The following is a 21,114-nucleotide window of genomic DNA, read 5'->3' as shown; positions in this document are numbered from 1 at the left end:
TGCATGTTCACAGGGAGCTCCCACACATACCCCACCATACCCACAAACCCTCCCCCACACACAATCACACACCCCACAAATTCTGCACCCACCTACACCCTCCACAACCCTTCCCACATGCATTCCCCCTCCCCACACACACACACACACACACCCCCACACACCAGTGCACCTCTGTGGGCAGCCCCGCTCACTGCTACCCACACATCCCCACAAGCCCCCATACCCATACACCCCACATATGCACAAATCCATGAACCCCACCCTCCCCACACACAATCACACACCCCACAAATTCTGCACTCACCTACACCCTCCACAACCCTTCCCACATGCATTCCCCCTCCCCACACACACCAGTGCACCTCTGTGGGCAGCCCTGTTCACTGCTACCCACACATCCCCACAAGCCCCCATACCCACACACCCCACATATGCACGCATCCACACACATACCCACAGCCCCATACCCACCCACCTATACCCCTCTACCTCAACACATCCCCACAATATACAAGAGTAAGATTTCATTTTGAGCTATTATGCAATCACTTCTATATACACTATGTAAAACACACCTAAATCTGACAAAATATCTTTTAAAAATAAAATTAAACTATGTTATTGTGGATGTTTTATTTTCAGTACATAATTTGGGGGGTTTTTGGTTCCAAGATGACAAGCCCCCTTCCCTAAAGGAGTACTTCCAGGGCAAGGGGAGGGACGTTTGGTGGCAAAGGTCAGGGGGTGGGTCTTCTGGTCCCAAGATGTTGACGAGGGGGCAGGGCATCTGTCAAGGGGCGGTGTTACCCTTGTGCCCCTTGGCAGCTCACCAAAGTTGATTAAGCAGCCCTCCAGCCAAAATAATTGCCCACCCCAAGCTAGTTTGACATTCTCTGACTGTAACCACTGCCAGAAACTTCAGGTGCAAGAAACTTCACAGTGAACAATTATGAAATAACCTGCCCAAAGAGAGTTTTTTTTCCTCACTCCATGCAGCTGAAATATGAGGTTTTATATCTCTCCTAAAATACCTTATCTAAATATAACTACGGATGGTCTGATCATCCATATCAAGTGTCTTATCCTTTTTTGTATCTATCTAAATTCTTGGCCTTTAGGAGGTTGTATAACAGCAAGATCCACAGGTTATATTATACAATGCATGAAAAATATTCCCTTTTATCAGTTTTAATCTGGTCATTCAGTTTCACTAAATTTTCCCTTGTTCTTTTTAAGACAGGAATCAGTAAGAGTTCTCACTTTACCTTCTCTATCATGTCCCATCTTTAAACTAAATAGCACTAACATTTTCATGACCTTCTCATACAAAAATCTTTGATTTATTAGGAACAGACAGCCTGAAAATGAAAGATGCACTTCTCAGACTTTCTTGAAATTATACCACCACAGAAAAGACTCTTCCAGATGAGGCATTAGGATGATTCAGGTTGCACATCTCTAAAAAAGTAGAGGAATTCTTACTTTCCTCCTGGGGAATGGTTATGAAACACTTGCTCAGTAGTAAAAGCTAAAAAGTGCATAGAATTATTTAAGTCAAGCAGAGGAAGAGGCTGGACTTTATTTCCCATTTCCCCATACTCCCTCTCAATTCAGACAGTGTTTAGTTTAGAGAAAACAAAAAACAATAATTTGTCTGTGTCCTACACAGAACTATAAGCTTCATGTGGATGTTCTAAAAAATTCCAAGAGATCCCAGAAGTCATGGAAGGATGTGCAAAACATGGTAGCACAGGAATCTAAAAACTGCCACAGCATTTAATCAATTGTGAAAAATACTTGCACCAATGTTAGAGGCAACGATTTTTGTAGATGGTATCTTTTGGTGGACCAACTGCATGGTTGGTATAGACTTAATTGAGCTTTTAAATGCAATGCATTCTTCTTCAGATCTGTTTTGGTGGCTAAAAACTCTATTAAAATGAGATGCAGTTTTCATAAGGACTCTGGCTTGAGGGCATGCTTCCTACTGAACTGCAACTTCTTTCTTTATCTTCTATCAACTATATTCATGCCACCTTAATTATTTAAAAACCTAATTCTGTTAAATTTATAAAATATGACATCTTCCTCGAGGAAAAAAAGGGGGGCTTATGTTCTCCTAAGGTCCCTTTCCACCCTACTTTTCTATGATTCTGTGCATCAATTTGAAGTTCAAATAATAGCTTTCTTAGGCTGTCAACATATTAAAATGTTTGAAATTATTGTGTTAAAAATAATTTCACACTTCTCTAACAGTAAATAACAATGCATATTATTAAGAATTACCCTTTACAACTTGTTAGGGAATTGACAGTATGCTCAGAGCTGTACAAAACATGCAAGTGGTTCCAAAGAGGATGGAACCGGACTTTTCTCAGTGTTGGCAGGTGACAGAACAAGAAGCAGTGGTATCAGATTGCAGCAGGGGAGGTTTAGGTTGGATATTAGGAAAAACTCTCACTAGGAGGGCAGTGAAGCACTGGAGTAGGTTACCTAGAGAGGTGGTGGAATCTCCATCCTTGGAGGTTTTTAAGCCCCAGCTCAACAAAGCCCTGGCTGGAATGATCTAGTTGGGAAAGGTCCTGCTTTGAGCAGGGGGTTGGACTAGATGACCTCCTGAAGTCCCTTCCAACCCTCACTTTCTATGATTCTATGAGAACTTTAAAGCCAGTCCCTGCCCCAAATATTTACAATAAAGACACAGAGGCTAAACTTAACTTTTTCTCCCTCCTGTGTATTCAATGGTATTAGGAATACATGTAACATAGGTATCTGTGGGATCTGCAGAAGCAGTCTTTAGAAGGAGCCTGCCTAAGGGTGGAAGCCTGGTAGGCTGTGATGTAGACTGTGTTCCATGCATGGGAGACCATAAACAAAAGCATGTAAGGTAACATCTGTGACAGAGAAGGAGTTGTAGTAACTGATATGGAAGACTATCAAGTAGAGCTATCTCTAGAGGTGTGCAAGATACAGGGCATATCAGCCTGTGCAGAGCCCGGGGGGTCGGGGGGTTGGCAGGGAGTGGCCAGAGCCAGCAGCACTTGGCGGCGGCACTTGGCAGCAGTGGCACATGGCAGCCAGGCCTATGTGGCACTGACCGTGGGGCCCCACAAAGCGCAGGGCCTGGAGCAGTTGCCCCTATTTGCCTTCACCTAGGGACAGCCCTGCTATCAAGACATGAGCACATATATCAGCTACTTGGACAGAAAGGCAGAGTTCACTTTCAACATGAAGAAAGAAATAGCAATATCTGTCTGCAGTTTAGATGCATCTGACCTTACGATGCATTCCCCCATCGATACTGATATCAGCAATGTAATATTTCAGTACCCAAGGGTAAAATGATCTCAAAAGTCAGTCAAAACAAAGCTTTAATGTAAATAGCCAACTAGAACTTGACTAAAGTGTAACTTTTGGCACTGCTTCTCTTGAGTATTTAGCCTCTATTCATTCAAAGGACTTAACTTCCTTCCCCAGTCAGGTTCCCAAAATTGTCAGTCCTCTCAAGGGACAAATCTGAGACTAGGACACACTTAGATGTTGCCAATTGCTGTTAGAATTAAGACATTGCTTCCCTGTTCCTCATTCCTGGTTCTGAGGAGCAGAAAAAGATCCAAAGAGCAAATTGTCAAGAGAGCTTGGCTGTTCTGTTCTGAAGGAAAAAGGATCTGAGGACCTGTTCTGATGGAAGCAACTACTTCTGTGGTTAAGGAGGCAGTGTACTCCGATAGCTAGGGCACTAGACTGCATGTTGTGAAGCATGGATTCTATTCCTGGTGATCATTCTATGGTTGTTGACAGGGAGCTCCTCCTGAGCAGGAGGTGGAACATGGAAAAAGGTGTTTGCTAAAATTTCAAACTAGCCAACAATGAAAAATGAGAGAATGGAGCTGTGAGCTGACCTCAATAATGAGATATGACAAAAGGGGAATGCTGTGAAGGATTTTGAAAATGAAGAAAAAGCACTTCAGAAACACTGTTGTCATCATCATCAGAAAACAAGGGAGCTAGTGGACATAACGACAACAGTGACATAGTCAAAACAACGGACTAGGAAATGACCTTTGCTGCAATATTCTGAATTGATATGGGTGGAATATGATTGCATTTGTCAAGGCCAGAGAAAAGGAAGTTACAGAAATTTGATACATGAAACAGAGAGCCTGGATGAGTGTTTTAGTTGTGCAGATCAGTGGTTGGCAATGTTTCACACTGGTCAGCGTTGGCAATCCTTCAATTTGAGGATGATCTCTATCACAGCCCATTGATGGGTTTTAAGGTGACTTAAGACTCCAATCCTTGACCAACAGACCCATTCACAGATGGTCTAGGTCTTTCCAAAGGGGAGAGTAACTGGAATGTGGTGGGCTGGAATGGCCCAGCTTGGGTCCAAGGTGGGTTGGTGCTTACTGCCACTGATTCTTCCCACTACTGCATGGCATGAGAAAGTACCTTGCTGCCCAGACACTGTGCAGGCAAAGCCTTCCTTGCCAAATGCCAGTGAAGCCCTAGCTCTGTGGACTGGATCCGATGGCTCCATGGGCTAGATCTGGCCCACAGGCCATGGGTTACTAATGTCTGGTGTAGGTGGATAGGAAAGGCCATATTTCAAAGATGTTACATGGAAAGACTCTGTAAGAAGTAGACACATAGGAGGATCTACAATAGGCCATGGCAACATTTTGGAGGGAGGTTATTTTAACAGAGCTTAGTTCTGAGGACTGAGGTTTTTAATATCCTTAGTTCTATATATTGGAACAAGTGGGCATAAGCAGCCATACCCAATCAAACAGCTACTCTGCATTAACTGTTGCACAGCAGCATAACATTTATCAATCTCAACATGGGGCATGTGTAAGTAGCATGAAAGTGTACCCCCAGTTGGTTAGTTTAGGCAAGTGCACATTCTATGAAGGTTCATACTTTTAAAATCAAATGTAATTAATTTCTTGTAGGCTGTGTGGCAAGCGTGAGGTTTTACAGGAAATCACCTTCCAGACCTTATTTGGATCAAGGCTGCTTAGAAACAATACGAGATGCTTTAGGTTTTTGTTCAATATTATTGCTAGTTTGTTCCTGTACATTCAGCAATGAACTATGTACCTCCAGGTAATTAGAGCACACCTCACATAGAGGGGATAGTTGAAAGGAACCGGGGTGCTTTGTATAGGGGTGCATAGAGATCCTTTCATTTCACAGCCTCATTGCCATGATTATTTTTCATTTGAATTAGAAAAACTAGATTCCACTGTTTTTATGCTTCCACTAGAAGAAGTGAAACTCACCTCAAATATCTCTAATGATCTCCTCCAGATGACTTATAGGCAGAGGGTTTCCAAATGTATCAATTCCTACAGCCACCTGACTAAGGAATTCCATCTGAAGGGATAGACAAGAAAGATGTGCACATTTCTGGGAATATAACAACAGATTTAAGCTGGTGAGTGCTGTGTGGCCACTCATAAAAGAGACTTTCATTTTGTTTTTGGTTCCAAGCTTATGGGGTGGGTCTCAGTCCCAACCCAGTCCCTCCATCACTGCAGGGGATGTTGATCTTTCCCTTCCCCCTCTCCTTCCACCACTTACCACCTGCACACAGGATCAACTATCGTAAAGACAAAACCCATGTTGGAACATTGAAACAGGGTGTCAATTTCTAAACGTAGTAAGTGACATTTGTCACAACTTGAAAAGTTATGAGTCAAAGACTGTCTGTACTAAAAGTTTTAAGATTGCACACAAGCAGTACAGCCTACAATAAAGTTAGTACATGCAAGAGACAGGAAAATGCCTTTCAACTTACACCTGTAGACAAAATGGTTAGGTGGCTCGAGCACATGACTTCTGAGGAGAGGCTCAGGGAACTGGGCTTAATCAGTCTGGAGAAGAGAAGGCTGAGGGGGATTTAATAGCAGCCTTCAACTACCTGAAGAGTGGTTCCAAAGAGGATGGAGCTAAACTGTTCTCAGTGGTGGCAGATGACAGAATAAGAAGCAATGGTCTCAAGTAAAGCACTGGAACAGGTTACCCAGAGAGGTGGTAGAATCTTCCTCCTTGAAGGTCTTTAAGACCAGGCTAGACAAAGCCTTGGCTGAGATGATATAGTTGGGGACAGCCCTGCTTAGAGCAGGGGGTTGGACTAGATCAGCGTTTCTCAACCTGTGGCTCACAGGAATATATGAAAGGGTCGCAAACAAACTTTAAAAATAGATTATCCTTTAAAGGAGAAAAATGTGGAAAACCATAGTTTTTCCCTTGCAGGCTGGCAGAGTTCCAGCCTGCAAGGGGCTGCTTGGGGCCCCCCATGCCTCACACACCCACCTCCTGCCCCACACACTGGGGAGCTGGGACCTGAAGGAGTGGGCAGAGGGTTGGGAGTGAGGGACACTGGGTTGGGACTGGCCAATGTTTACAAGTGGGTCCTGGTACAAAGAAGATGGAGAATCATTGTACTAGATGACCTCCTGAGGTCCCTTCCAGGCCTAATTTTCTATGATTCTATGAAAACCTTGGGGCTGGGGCCCATATACCATGTGGGTAGGCCAAAGACTACCAGAGCACTGATTCTGCTGAGAGAAACCTGAGAGAGATTTGTGAAATCTATGTACAATTTATAAATCCTGGATACTTTTATGAAATTTTGGTATCATCAAATACCTCAAAATGCATACTAGGTCAGTCAAGGGATTGACATTCCTGTTATGTTGTTATATGGCTTGTTCTCAGAAAAGCTACAGAAGAAACATGTTAACCTTAATCTTGCACTTGACTGAACAACAAGTGTATTAATTAACCAACTTTTTAATGCAGAAAGCGGAGAGTGAATTCTACCCCCCACCTCAAAAGGACAACAAAAGGATAATGGTGACACAACTGGGGTTTAAAAAGTCTAAGGTGATCTGAAACAGTGGAAAACCATGAAAATGCAGCCTTCTAGAGGGAGAAAAGATTTGTTTAAAGGGGAGGGTCAGTCAGGGCTCTGGCAGACATTGTATTTACAGTGCAATGAATGTGTTCATCATGCCATAAATTGCAACATCCCACCCTGGAGAGCTCCTTGATCCCCAGTGGCACAGGCAACTAGGGATGAAGGAGTTCTCCCATCTCCAGGTGTATATGCAATGCAGACAGGCTGACAGCATGGGTAGCTGGGAATGGGAGAGTTTCCCCCATCCCCAGCTGTTCATGCCCTAAGCTTGTGTACACCAGGCTACATGCACGCCACTGACTAGGGTGAGCAAGCACAGTCAGCTGCATGCCCTGGAAGATACACAACTGGGATTTGACAAATTTTATTGCAGATCCCCAAAATTCCATGTCCTGCCACGCATGTCTGGCATGGTGGGATGCACGGTTTCTAGGATCTGTAATAAAATTTATCAGATACCAATTGTACCCCTAAATTAACATCTGAAAAGGGTCTCAAAAGCACAAGAAACCAGCTGGAAGAGGGAGTACATAAACTTCATGTACAGGGAAGAAAATTAGAAAGACAGACAACTAGAAGAAGGGACTTAGAATTCTGAAAGGACACTGTCCCAGATCTTGAAGAACATGCCAGAGAAATAAGGAAACTAAGACAGGTAACAGCATGTAGATTTTTTCTGATTTGGTACATTTCTTATGCTGTTTAGAAGGAAGAGCAATTAGTTCAAAACCCTTTGCAAGGCTTGTGTCTTATTTACTTCCTCCCCCTCAGAGACATGTGACAGTTGAACTGTAACACAGAGTGCCTTTAAGACTGATAGGCTTAAGCAACAGAGGTGTTCAGACCCCTGATTCTGAGGGTCTAAGACAGCTGGACCATGTGAAGCCCATCAGAGACTCTAAAAAGGAAAAAAGTTCCAGAGAATACTCAGACCAATGGAAGCTTATGAGCACCCAGGATCCAGTATAGTGAAAGAGAAACACCGGAGCCTGGGAGCTTTATCAGTATCCTTTCTTTTTCAGATGCCTTCTGTCCAAAGCCAAGGAACTAATTTTAGTTTATCTCTTGCCTAGATTGGTCTGTGGTACTAAAGATTCTCTCTCAAAGAATAGGTTTTGGAGCTCAGATAAGATTGGGAAATTTTAGCTAATAAGGAATTATTAGGATAACTGTGCCATTTTCCTTGATCATCCAAAGCAGCCTAAAGATTAGAAATGGAGGGAAAAATACATGATATTGAGTATATAAAAATACATGACATCGAGTATCATTTGGAAACACAGCTATGAGTCTTCCTTCTGGAGAAGAGCATTTCCTTTCTAGTAGCATTGTCTGCCCTCTGAATAAGCTTCTGTACGCTGGTGTCAGTAGTCACTGGCTGAGCTGGTCCTACTATATATAGGATTTCTACTGATAAATCTGCAGGGTCTCTTTCAAAAGGATGCCAGGACAACTACTCAGCAGAATTTCTGATGTAGAGGAGTGAGACAGAGTGAAGAATGGGAATGACAGAAAAAACGTCTGGAATTCTCTCATAGTGCTTTGATCACTGAAGGATACTGAATCAAGAGACCAACCTTGTGTGCACATTCTGTATGACCTGCAACAATGGAAACTTGCAACTCAATGCTGCTTTTTGAATCTTGGATTGTCTCTCCTTTGAAAACAATACCAGTAATGGATTTTGACAGAGTATCTAAATGCAGGATAAACTGGACTGACTGAACTTGGTTATCATCAAGTTCAAGCACTACAGGCGCATCTACACATGAAATTGATGTGAAGCAATAAACTCTGGCACATATCATGCCAGAGTTTATTGCTTCTGGGTGCTGCATTTAAAACATGCACCCAGGACTGCAGTATGTTGAGCCAGGTCAGAACAGCCCCAGCTGGCAATGGGCCCAGGGGGGTTAGCTGGCTAGCCCTGCACTGGAGCACCCTCATGCCCCAGCCAGTCCTGGCAGCATCTACACATGCACTGCTGCACACTAAAGAACTCCACCACAGGACAGTAGTTGTACAGTATTTATAGGTCCTAACCTATGATGGAGTTAATTAGTTTACTATGGCCTAACAGGACTGCATGTGTAGAAGCAGAGACTTTATTATAGAGGTAATTAGGCAGCTCCGCAGTAAACATCTCATGTAGATGCACACTATATGACATTAGAGCATTAGATTAGGAGACGCCTTCTGGCTCATCAAGAGGCGTCCCTTACTATCACAGGCAACCCTGTGATATAACTCTTTCCATAAGCTTATCCAGCTCCCTCTCAAACCCAGTTAGGTTTCTGGCTCTTCTAGAATTTCATTCCCCTGATGGTTAGAAACCTTTTAATTTTCAACCTAAATCTGACTGATGTGCAGTATTACTGAACCCATCAATACATGTCCCAGTAGCATATAGTCTAGTCTAGGAAAGGGTAAATAGGGACCATTTCTTGCCTGAGGATTGCAAAAGTCTATAAGAAACTTGTTAAATACTTCAGTTTAGCATTTGGGTCTCTAAAACCATGCCAATCAATGATGATTAAATTAGAAAAATGTTTTAAAATGCTTTTGTTTAGCTCAGCAGCCGAAAAATCTCACTCAGCCTGCCTACGGCCAAGGAAGCAGAACAAAACAGACCCTTTAGTGGAAAGCAGTCACTTCCCTCTGCTGTGACAGTCAGCTGTGGCTCCACTCCAGGTGCGTAGAGACTGAGGACTGTTTATGAGGACCTATGCACTTGCTGCTATATAGAATTTGGGAGGTTATTTTAACAAATGAATGAGGTTTGGTTCATGGTCCCGAATCTGTCTGGCTCTGGATATATATAAAGGAAGTGGAACAGTAATTCATTTATGGCTTACTTTGCCTATATTTCATGCATTCATTGCATCACAAGCAAGTTCACTAGCATTTTATGATACGGGTCCTAATCCTAATTCCTCTCTTCCACCTTTCCACATTAGAGTGAACCAAAGGGATTTTATTAAAGAAAAATAGGAAACCAGAAGTCTTATGCTTAGGAAATATGAACCATAGAAAAAGCATCTATATTTTAGTATCAACTCTCTTCTTCATGCTTTCTCTAGACTCTCCAGGTATCACTGGATATCCTAGAACTGAGGGAATATCTATTTAAATACTAAAGTGCTGGTCTTCCTCATGAAACTGATTATAAACAAGCACAGGACCTGAAAAAGTCTAAGACTGAATCTGGAGGAAAAAAAAAGAAAAAGCTATAGTCTGCTCTGCTTTAGAGAAACAAAAAAATAGGCTGGTTTGAAAACAAGAGAAAGTCATATAGCCAAACAAAAGCAGACCTGAAAGGTGAGCAAACCCCACAAGCCACGCAGTCATTATCACCATGTCGATACCACACTTGTTAAAAATGTATATTTTAATTTTCTGTATTGCTAAAGGTCCCAATTTGCCCAGGGATCTAGCTAAGCTGCCATTTTCTACCACGACAGAGTCTAATCTTTATTTAATGGATTTAGCATCTATCTTCACTAGAGTGGTCTCTAAGGGAAAGGGGAGGGGAGTATGAAGGGGTATAGAAGAGATGATCAGAGCCCCCCTCTCCTTCATCCATCCGGCGCTCATGTTTGTGTTCAAAATTCAATTACCTCCTTATTGATACTTCACAGAGATATTTAAGCTGCAAACATGAAGCCCTGATTTCCCAGGAGGCCATGCCCCTCTCTATTTCACTGCTCTGCTTCCCCCAGGGTGAATTCCTGAGGCGTCCATATTAATAGGTAATCAGTCACAATTCATTTATTAAACAGCTAGCAAGGTTTATCAGCCTGCCCTGATTAGCCGGAAGAAGCCACTGAATTCCTAATTTATTTATGGAAATGTGAGTGTCTTTTTGAATTCCATTCATGAGAGACAGAGGTGCTGTGGGCTTGGCTGCTGAATTCTAACAGGAAAGCAGCAGGCAGACTAGAGACCAGGAGTTTGCTGGTTCATCCTGGGAAATGCACTGTAGTGACCCTTAACATGGTCAATAGATTTAGGACCACAAAACCTACTGCACTAGCATTCATTAGATTGCTCTCCACAAAGCAGGCATTATTACCCATTACAACTATTAAAATTATAATCCTAACTGTGCTGCATATGGATTGGCTGAAGAGTGTTCCTTAAATGGGGTAGGAATATGGATAAGAATCTCTGTGAAATCGTACCAGAACAGTGGAAAGCAAACACACTTTAAGGAAATATTAAAATAAGCAGCTCTGAACAGCATTAAAGGAATTATCGAGTCATAGTATATAATTCACGCAAGACCAATAAAATTATCTTATTATGTTTTCCTTAAAACTGCTTCCGCTAGCATTTAAAACAAAAAATTCACTGGCCTTTGCAACTGAAGTACTAAACTCTATGATAGTGCAGAATTACCAAAGAGTAAAACAGACTGGGAAAAAAATCCCTCTACTCTACTGCTTCAAACTAGTAGAAATAGAAAAAGTAAATGAGCATAGGCCCTGATGCTGTAAAGATTTATGTATGCGCTTAACTTTATGCATCTCAATAGCTGCAGTGAATTTAGTGGGACTATTCACATGTATATGTGATATCTTAAAAGGATGGTCATAAATAGTTTAAACTAAGAAACGTATTTTAAAATGCTTTGTTCTGAAGCAACACCTTAAACAAATAACATTTGTCTATTGTTTTTTTTAACCCATTGTAGTTACTGGGTTCATCTACACATGCCATTTAGATGTGATAAACTTAGCATAGTTTGTACCAATTTTATCATGGCGTCTTAATGGCATGTGTAGATGCTCAAATGACTGCAGCCCAGGGCACACATGCAGATGCTGTGCACAGGACCCCTGCGGTGTAAGCCAAGAGCAGCCCTGGACTGGCAGGGGGGCCACAGAGTCAGTCCCAGGCTCCTGGAGGTGGTCAGCCAGTGGAGAGGGCTGGCTGGAGCATTAGAATGCCCCAGCATGCAGAGCCCCTGGCTAGGTGGCAGGCAGGGGTCTGGCCCCCTGCTGCCTCGGCTGACCAAGCACAATGTACGTCCAGGTCACAGTTAATGTGTGTTTAGGTGCATTTATTTTCGCCACCATAAGATGGTACTATGACACTTTACACTACAGCAAGCTAGTCTACTACGCAGTTAAGCACATGTGTAGATGCACCCACTACGACTAAAGAGATGATGGACAAATAAATATTATCGCCCTCAAGCTTTTGTGAGGTTAACAAATCAATTTCTGAAGAGACTGGAAAATAATTTATGAAAAGGTAGCACAAAGTGATAGTAAACCAACAAAATCTGGCAAGATGCCCAGAGTCAGATGCATCATCCACCAATTCTTTTATTTTTTTATGTCTAGAGTTTAAGTTGACAGGGCTACTTTAATTATCCAAGATGTTATTTGGAACATAGATTAGACTACTTTTAAATAGACTCATAGAAAGTTAGGATGTGAAGGGACCTCAGGAGGTCATCTAGTCCAACCCCCTATTCAAAGGAGGGAGGCAGCTGGAGTACTGCGTCCAGTTTTGGGCTCCACAATTCAAAAAGGATGTGGAGAAGCTTGAGAGAGTCCAGAGTAGAGCCACGCGCATGATCAGAGGTCAGGGAAGCAGACCCTACGATGACAGACTGAGAGCCCTGGGGCTCTTTAGCCTGGAAAAGCGCAGGCTCAGGGGTGATCTGATGGCCACCTACAAGTTTATCAGGGGTGACCACCAGTATCTGGGGGAACGTTTGTTCACCAGAGCGCCCCAAGGGATGACGACTAGGTCGAATGGTCATAAACTACTACAAGACCGTTTCAGGCTGGACATAAGGAAGAATTTCTTTACTGTCCGAGCCCCCAAGGTCTGGAACAGCCTGCCACCCGAGGTGGTTCAAGCACCTACATTGAACACCTTCAAGAGCAAACTGGATGCTTATCTTGCTGGGATCCTATGACCCCAGCTGACTTCCTGCCCTTTGGGCGGGGGCTGGACTCGATGATCTTCCGAGGTCCCTTCCAGCCCTAATGTCTATGAAATAAAGCAGAACCATCCCCAACTAGATCATCCCAGCCAAAGCTTTGTCTAGCCAGGGCTTAGAAACCTTCAAGGATGGAGATTCCACCACCTCTCTGGGGAACTTGTTCCAGTGTTTTACTACCCTCCTAGTGAGAAAGTTTTTCCTAATATTTAACCAGAGGTGCACTGATATAATCAGTCCATATAAGATCAACACCGATAAAAGGAAAATTGACATTATCGACAATCAGCTTTTTCTGGCTGGTATAGCCAATAACGTCACCGATAAATGCTGCAAGCTTGTGCACAGCTGCAGCATGCACATGGCCAGAAATGCAGCCCAGCAGTGTCTGGCTAGTAAGTTTGTGATGGGGAAGGTGGGGAGGGATGGGGAGAACAGATAGAGGCCCCTTCAGTAAGGGAGGGAGTGGAGCTGGGGCTGGGGCAGGCGATGCCCGGCCAGGGCAGGGCAGGTCATGGGACAGCTGTGGGCAGCTCCCCCCCACTGCATGTACCCCCAGGGGGAGCCAAGGGAGGCACTGTCCCCCAGATTTGTGTGTGGGGTGAGGGCGGGCTACCATCAAGGGTTTGGGGACAGGGGCTCTTACTGAGCAGTGCCTGCCTCTGATCCTAACTCAGCACCATTCCCTCCCTAATCGTGGGGACCTTGATCTGCCTCCCCACATCCCTCCCCCCACAGGCTTACCAGCTGAACACATCTCCAAGCTTCCAGGCTGCATAAATGGCTGTTGGATCAGTACTGGCCGATACGACTGTTTAATAATTGGCCATTTTATATGGGCCAAAAAATTCTTTATCAGTACCCTGCTGAGCTGTTTGGAGGGAGGGGGGCAGTGGGGGGAACCCCTCCCTAATCAGAGCAATCTGCCAGGGCCTGGCCATACCCCCTCAGCTCAGCACTGTAGAAGGGAAGAGAAGGGAGGGCTGCTCTAGTGCCCCCCAGCTTCTAGCCTGAGCCACTGCAGGCATGTGCCTGCATTTTTTCAGTCCAGAGAGGATGTCTGTATGGTTACAACCCAGTTCAGCCTAGCCAGGTTAGATTAAACTGCAAAGATTAAATCAATTCAGGCTCAGGCTTTTTGAATGTCTGTCCCTAGCCCATGTGTTCAATTGACACACATTACTGTATTCTTTCCGTAGAGCAGCTGTGTATCCCACAACCAAAGCAACAGCAGTGCTGTTGCCAACGAGTTTGCCTGACTGCTGATGTTGTTCTTCACTTCCTGAATTGCAGGGAGATTATGGAATATATATATGAAGCTGAGGGTATCTGACTTTCAGCTGCTTGGAATTCACCAATTTGTAGCTTCTAAATCTTTAAGCCAACTGCACCAATATCACGCACAAGGTAGTCTGTGTAGCACTTCAAGCCTCATATCTAGGTACTTTGATTTATCTGAAATTAATCTTACTTTTAATACTAGCCTTAGATTTATGTACGTCAGTAGGTCCTTTCCATTCCTCCTTGTGCCTCTGGCCTTCAGTTTCAATTCAGAAAATAATAGCACCAAGAGAAGTCCTGGGGGACCACCCCCAGGTTCAGAACAACGTAAGAATCTTTGCTTGCTCCTACAGAGGACTTTTGAGAACCAAAATTCTTGTGAAAGAAGTCTTCTAACAGAATTTTTTTTGTATATTTTTAACTGTGGTTTTGAAAATAAAGTTCATGAGGTAAGAGAGCTTCTTACAGGTACAAAAGTTGCCGAGTTTGGGTCCCCAATAATTTCTTCATATTTGAGGTTGAAAAAAATAATTCCCCCCCCCCCTTTTTTTTTTTTTACTTCCTTTCCTCTGTCTCTTAAAAAGAGCACTATTCAGCTTGAAGCTTACAATTCTTACTAAGATAGGAGATGTTTTTGATTAAAGAGCTAAAAGGTAATTATACAGTGTTTTTGAAGAGTAGGAAACTTAACAAAATTGAAAGCTTTTCTAAGGCAATGGTCAGCAATTTATGGCCATTAGATCAGGCTCGTGAGGTGGGGGGTTTGGTACCATTCAATAGCAGAGGCCTTTGGCTGTGGGCACACTCCCTATGCTAGCACAGGGACAAGCAGCAGTGGCAGTCAGGTCCTAATACCCAACACCTGCTACCTCTGACCCAGGATGGGTCATCTGGCCTGCAGTCAGAAATAATTGCCTATCCTTGCTCTAATCATGAGATTGGAAACATTTAGCTAAAAAATTGTTTGGGCTAAAGACTCCATACTGTCCTAACATATTATTCAGTCATACTGAACATATTCCATAAGGATAAATAGTGCATAGGACTGTCTTTATTAAAACTGGATTAAAAAAAAAAACCCTTGGCATTATGAAGTGCAAAAATTTTAAAGTCTGGGAGCTCTGTGAGGAGACATGCAAACAAAGTCAGATAAAGGGTCTTTAAAAAATTTTAAACAGTATGAGAGTGTCTGGAAAGCTTTAAAATGTTATGCAACTAATAGCTAGGGTAAGAATGTGAGAGTTTTCTTTATATGTCCCATTTTCTTTTAACCCACACCTAGCTTCTAGCAAAACTCTCTCTCCCCCCTCTCTTTGCCTGAAATTTCTCGTATTTGTTTCTTGCTGGAAGAAAACTATTCTTGGAAGTTTGAGGATGATTGGACAAGGCATTTTGGAGAAATAAGCTTTAAGGGTAAAATAGTGTTTCCTTTTTTTAAAAAAAAAAATGTTTTTTTCTGGAGAGTTTCATTTTTGTGACAACTCAAAAGAAGCTTCGCCTGAAAACTTCAAACTTTGTTTTTGTACATGTAAAACTTCAATTAGAACGTATGTTCAGGACTCGTTCTGCTAAGGTATCTGAGAAAATTAAGAATTCTCCTGGGAACCACACAAATATATATCTGTGTGCTCTGTCCCCTCATGCAGCTGTGGGGAGACCAGTGGATGTTGTATACCTTAACTTTAGCAAGGCTTTTAATATGGTCTCCCACAACATTCTTGCAAGCAAGCTAAGAAAGCACAGGCTGGATGAATGGACTGTAAGGCAGATAGAAAACTTGCTGTATCATTGGGCTCACAGGGTAGTAGTCAAAGGCTCAATGTCTTCTTTGCAGCTGGTATCAAGTGGAGTGCCCCAGGGGTTAGTACTTGGGCCAGTTTTGTTTTATTCAATATCTTCTTGGATATTCAGTATCTTTGTTTTGTTCAATATCTTCATCAGTGTCCTGGAAGATGGCACAGAGCACACCCTCCACAGATTTACAGATGACACCAAGCTTGGGGGAGTAGTAGATACACTGGAAGGTAGGGTTGGGAATCAGAGAGACCTAGACCAATTGGAGGAGTGGACCAGAAGAAAATCTCATGAAGTTAATTAAGGACAAGTGCAAAGTCCTGACTTTAAGATACAACAGTCCCACGCACCAGTACAGGTTGGGAACTGACTGGCTGGGCAGCAGCTCAGCAGAACAGGACCTGCGGGTTACAGTGGACAATAAGCTGAATATGAGCCAACAGTGCCCCTGTTGCAAAGAAGGCTAACAGCATACTGGGCTGCATTGGTAGGAGTGTTGCCAGCAGGTCAAGTGATTATTGCCCTCTATCCAGCATTGATGAGGCCACATTTAGAGTACTGTGTTCAATTTTGGGCCCCCCACTACAGAAAGGATGTGGATAAATTGAAGACTCCAGTGGAGGGCAATGAAAATGGTGAGGGGGCTGGGGCACATGACTCCAGAGGAGAGGCTGAGGGAACTGGGCTTATTTAGTCTGGAGAAGAGAAGACAGAGAGGATTTAATAGCAGCCTTCAACTACTTGAAGGGAGAGGTAAAAGAGGACAGAGCTGGACTGCTGTCAGTGGTGGCAGATGACAGAACAAGGAACAATGGTCTCAAGTTGCAGCAAGGGAACTTTGTTAGATATTAGGAAAAAACTCTCGCTAGGAGGGCAGTAAATACTAGAACAGGTTACCCAGAGAGGCTGTGGAATCTCCATCTATGGAGGTTTTTGAGACCCTGCTAGACAAAGCCAGGTTATAATAAGGTCTACACAAAGAATGTAAACTGGTTTAACTAAAGTTAGTTTAAAAACTGACCTAGTTAATACAGTGCAAAAGTCCGCGTGATCAAGCTTACGGGTTTAACTAACTATAGCCAGTTTGCCTGTTAACGTACAGATGAAAGTTTTTAAAAAGTTTTGAAACAGATTTTAATCTATTTAAGAATTTCTGAGCAAAATTTTCCTCTGGTTTTCTAAAAAAAAAAAAAAAAAAAAATCAGTTTAAAATCACAACTTCAGTTAAAACTGTGCAACTCTGCAGTTAGACCAGGTTTAATACCTTGATTACAGAAATAAATAGGATTTATCACTGGACCTCAAACTGTCACGCTATATCCATACCCTGGCCCCTCCAGTAAGAGTCAATAAATGATGCTGCAGAGTTTTTAAAAAGTTATACAAAGTGCACCTAGTTAATAGTAAAATAAAATCATATGGAGCAAATTCTCTCTTGATAACTGTGGCAATTAGCTCATACCTTGGAGCATGAGATTTGATTTCCCTCATCAATAGTGTCAGTCATGAAAAGATATTAAGAGTAAGCTAGTGGTGAATGTGTCAAGTGTGCTGAGAGGAATCAAGTGCTTCCAATTGTCTGATAAATGAAATAATAGTTTAATTTTTATTAGTGTGTTCATTAACTTACAATTCATTTCAACAACACAAAACAACACAGTGTATCTTTCCACTATGGAAGGTAGTTCCTAGGAAAAGGATAAGAAAAAAAATAATAGGGGAAAAAGGTTTTAAGTGCTCTTTTCTCTCTATGCACCTCAGTAATGGGAGGTCCCATCTTCATACAGCTGGAAGTTGGAGCACAGCTCAAAAAAGATGCAAACAATTACTCAGAATGTGCCTCCACATGATTAGCATCCCCAACCATCATTATAATCTGCATAACTACAACTGTCATCCATGAAAATAAAATTACCCAACCCCTTACTAGATTAAGCCAGAGTACAATCTCAGAGACTTCCTTTGGCAGCAAATTCATAAGAATGATTTCAGACCATTATATTCACATAGCTTTGTGTACAGCTTTTACAGAACAAAAAGGACAGAACCTAAACTTGAACAGGTTAGTCAAAGGCTGCGATTCAATAATTTAGCACGTTCTTAATATGCTGTCAAATTAAGACCTAATTAAATTGTTTTTAATATTCAACATATAAACTCCTGTTGACAAGTGAGGACACAAGCAGCATAAAGTAATCCATAATTCTGTAGGTTATGCAGCACCACTGGCAACAGAATCCTCATGTTGCTGCTCAGCTGTATTTAGGAACCTAAAGCTTTCACTTTTTTAGTCATTTCCTAGGCCTCATGCTTGCGGAAAGCCTGGGAAACACAAAGTGTGTTGTCTACCCGAGACTGAAGATAAACTGCTCCAAGAGATGCTGACTGCCCTATTTATATCAATTACATTTTACTACAATAATAGTTATATTTAGATTTCATTATTAACTATTATACCATGAGTCACTTTAGTAGATATACACAGCTGACTTTCTTGCCCTATAATCTCTCATATGCCAAAATCCCCAGGTGTTCCTTCTACCAACCAATACCTTCAGCTTCCATGATGTAATAATTATGCATTTGTCAATGTAAAACTGGCATGTATAAAAAACTATACATGCAACACAAAGAATATAATTCAGCATAACAATACAAAACATGGGACTCTGTGGTGGTAATAGTCCCTTGATATTAGGAAGACAATCTTGCAGTAAAGTGGGGGAGTCATCAGTAAGTCTGATGACTGAAAAGGCCAATCAGAGTTCTTCATGTTCAGCTACAGACATGGTAAACATTAGGAAACAATGGGCCCTGGTAATGTCAGGTCACAACTCTTTCCCTTTGTCTCTCTCTTCTATCTGCCTCCATTGTTGTACATCATGGAGCCACTGGGGCGAATCAGTGCAAGTCTCCCAAACAGTGATGTTAATATCACATTTCGTCAGAACAACCTTTAAGGTGTCCTTGAATCTCTTCCCCTCTCCCCTAGAGCAGTAATTACCAATAAGTTGGAAGTACTTGACCTGTTTCAGGAGCCGGTTTCAGGTATCCTTACAACTTGTCCATCTAATGAAGCTGGTACTATCTTAACATGGCTTGAATACCAGTAGAGAGTTTGCTTGAGCCAGAATGCTGGCATTTGTTCTTCTGTTCTTCCAATTGATATTTAGGATTTTCTGAAGACATAGGTGATGGTAAAATTCCAAAGCTTTCAGGTGTTTCTAATATACTGTCCAGGTTTTATCTCCATACAGCAGGATAGGAATGACAACAGCCTGGTAACCAAGAGATCTGGTGTGGGTCTTGATGTCAATGATCATTGAAGAGACAATTTTGGAAGAGACATCCAAAAGCAACACTGGCAGATTTTACCCAATGTTGAATATGGTTGTCTATATTTACTTTTTGGGAAAGATGACTAGCCAAGGATAGGGGAAATGGTCAACATCCCTCAAGGATTGTAATAAGTGGAGGAGTACTGGTTGGCTTGGGGTGGGTTGGTAAAGGATCCTGGTTTTCATAAAGGTGAAAGTGAGTTCAAGCATTTCAAACACTTCTCAAAAACAATCAAGAACAACCTAGAACTCTTCAATTGAACAAAAAGACAAGACACAATTGTCAGTGTATGGAGGATCAGTAATGGAGGTATTAGTTGTCCTTGATTTGGAATGTAAGAGTTGATGTTAAAGAGATTCTTGTCCATGTGGGTATAAGGAAATTTAAGCTCTCACTTGCAGAAAAAGGAAAGCCTTTAAAGCTTGGTAGAATGACATCTGTCAATGACTTCACCACACAAATCAAGACCCAGAGGAAGATTTAGGAGTGAAAGAACTAGTGGTGAGAAGATAAAACAAAAGAGATTCAAAAGTTTGCTGATAGCAGTATGCATGGTTTGGTTATCTATGGCCCAGCACACAAGGAGCCATCCTCTGAGGATTCAAGGATGGAATAACACTTTTTAAAGACAGCTCCACCATCAATAAACTTTCAAGAGCTCCTGGGCCAAATTCTAACACTGAAGACAGTGACACTGAAGCGATTCCATAGCACCCAATTAAGGACTACCTTGCAGATCCACCAACTTATCAAGAGGCCTTGAAAGCCATTAAGCAGACAAAAAAAAACAACAAAGCATGTGGTCCTGATGGAATACCAGCTCAAATTTATGAGCAAGATGGAAAGATGCTCTTTCACCAAATACACATTGTTACTTTGAAAATTTGGGAACACAGATTCCCAGTGACAGGAGAGATACCAAAATCATTATCATATTCAAGAAAGGAGTTACAACAGGTTGCAGCAATTACCATGGCATTGCACTCCTGCCCTTGGCCAAGAAGATTCTCATCCACATTCTCCTCAATAGACTCACCTTCCTCACTGAGAGAAGATCCTACCCGAGTCCCAATGTAGTGTCAGACCACTCAGAGTTACAACGTATGAACTTTTGTTGCTAGATAGCTTAAGGAGAAGTGCCACAAAGAACACCATGATCTTTACATGGTCTTCATTAACATAAGACTTTCAAAATAACAAGGTTTGGATGCCTGTTAACATTTGTTACCGTCATTAGACTCCTTCATGATGACATGAGAGCAACTGCCCTAAGCAATGGCTCAGAAATAACCCTATTAATTATATTAGAACTGGAATCAAGCAAGGATGTGTGACTGCACTAGTACTCTTTTCCATCTATGTTGCAGCTATTCCACATCTCATTGCTGATAGGCTTCCATCTGGAGTCAGCATCCCACCCCAAGGGACTACCACCACCTTGACTGCCTGACTCATTTTCATACTAATCCATTAAAAACCTCCTTTTTTAATCTAAAGAAATTTAATACAAAATTTCTAGTTTGTCCCATCACAGCACCACATAATCCACTGATCTTGATGTAGAAATTAGATTAAGTTTCTGTAGAACACTAAACCAGGTTTATAAGGTTAAAGTCTAAAGTCTACTTACAGGTATTTTTTCCATTCTGAAATGCAATCTTGCACAGTGTAATAGTGAATGTCTATTACTCACTCTCTATTATTGGATGTCACTGTACCTTTGCTCAGTTTCATCTACCTTAGGCCTTTATTGCTGATGATCCCATAACAATGCCATATACATGTAAGACTACTACTGTATTCCATTGCTTAT

General features: G+C 42.1%; 1 protein-coding gene across 9 annotated transcripts in view; it reads right to left on the bottom strand.

The window, feature by feature from the left end:
• The window catches only part of LIN52 (lin-52 DREAM MuvB core complex component), a 146,311-nt gene that overhangs the window by 96,254 nt on the left and 28,943 nt on the right, over window positions 1-21,114 (bottom strand). The window contains exon 6 of one of the 9 annotated variants that reach the window (XR_001374027.2): window positions 5,289-5,382. The exons of the other annotated variants lie outside the window; for them this stretch is intronic. The gene's annotated coding sequence lies outside the window, so the exon portion shown is untranslated. The remainder of the gene's footprint in view (window positions 1-5,288; window positions 5,383-21,114) is intronic. 9 annotated transcript variants of the gene reach the window in all.

This window comes from Alligator mississippiensis, chromosome 2, assembly GCF_030867095.1.
Source record: "Alligator mississippiensis isolate rAllMis1 chromosome 2, rAllMis1, whole genome shotgun sequence".
Classification (NCBI taxonomy): Eukaryota; Metazoa; Chordata; order Crocodylia; family Alligatoridae; genus Alligator; species Alligator mississippiensis.
This window is presented reverse-complemented; position numbering and strand designations above follow the sequence as displayed.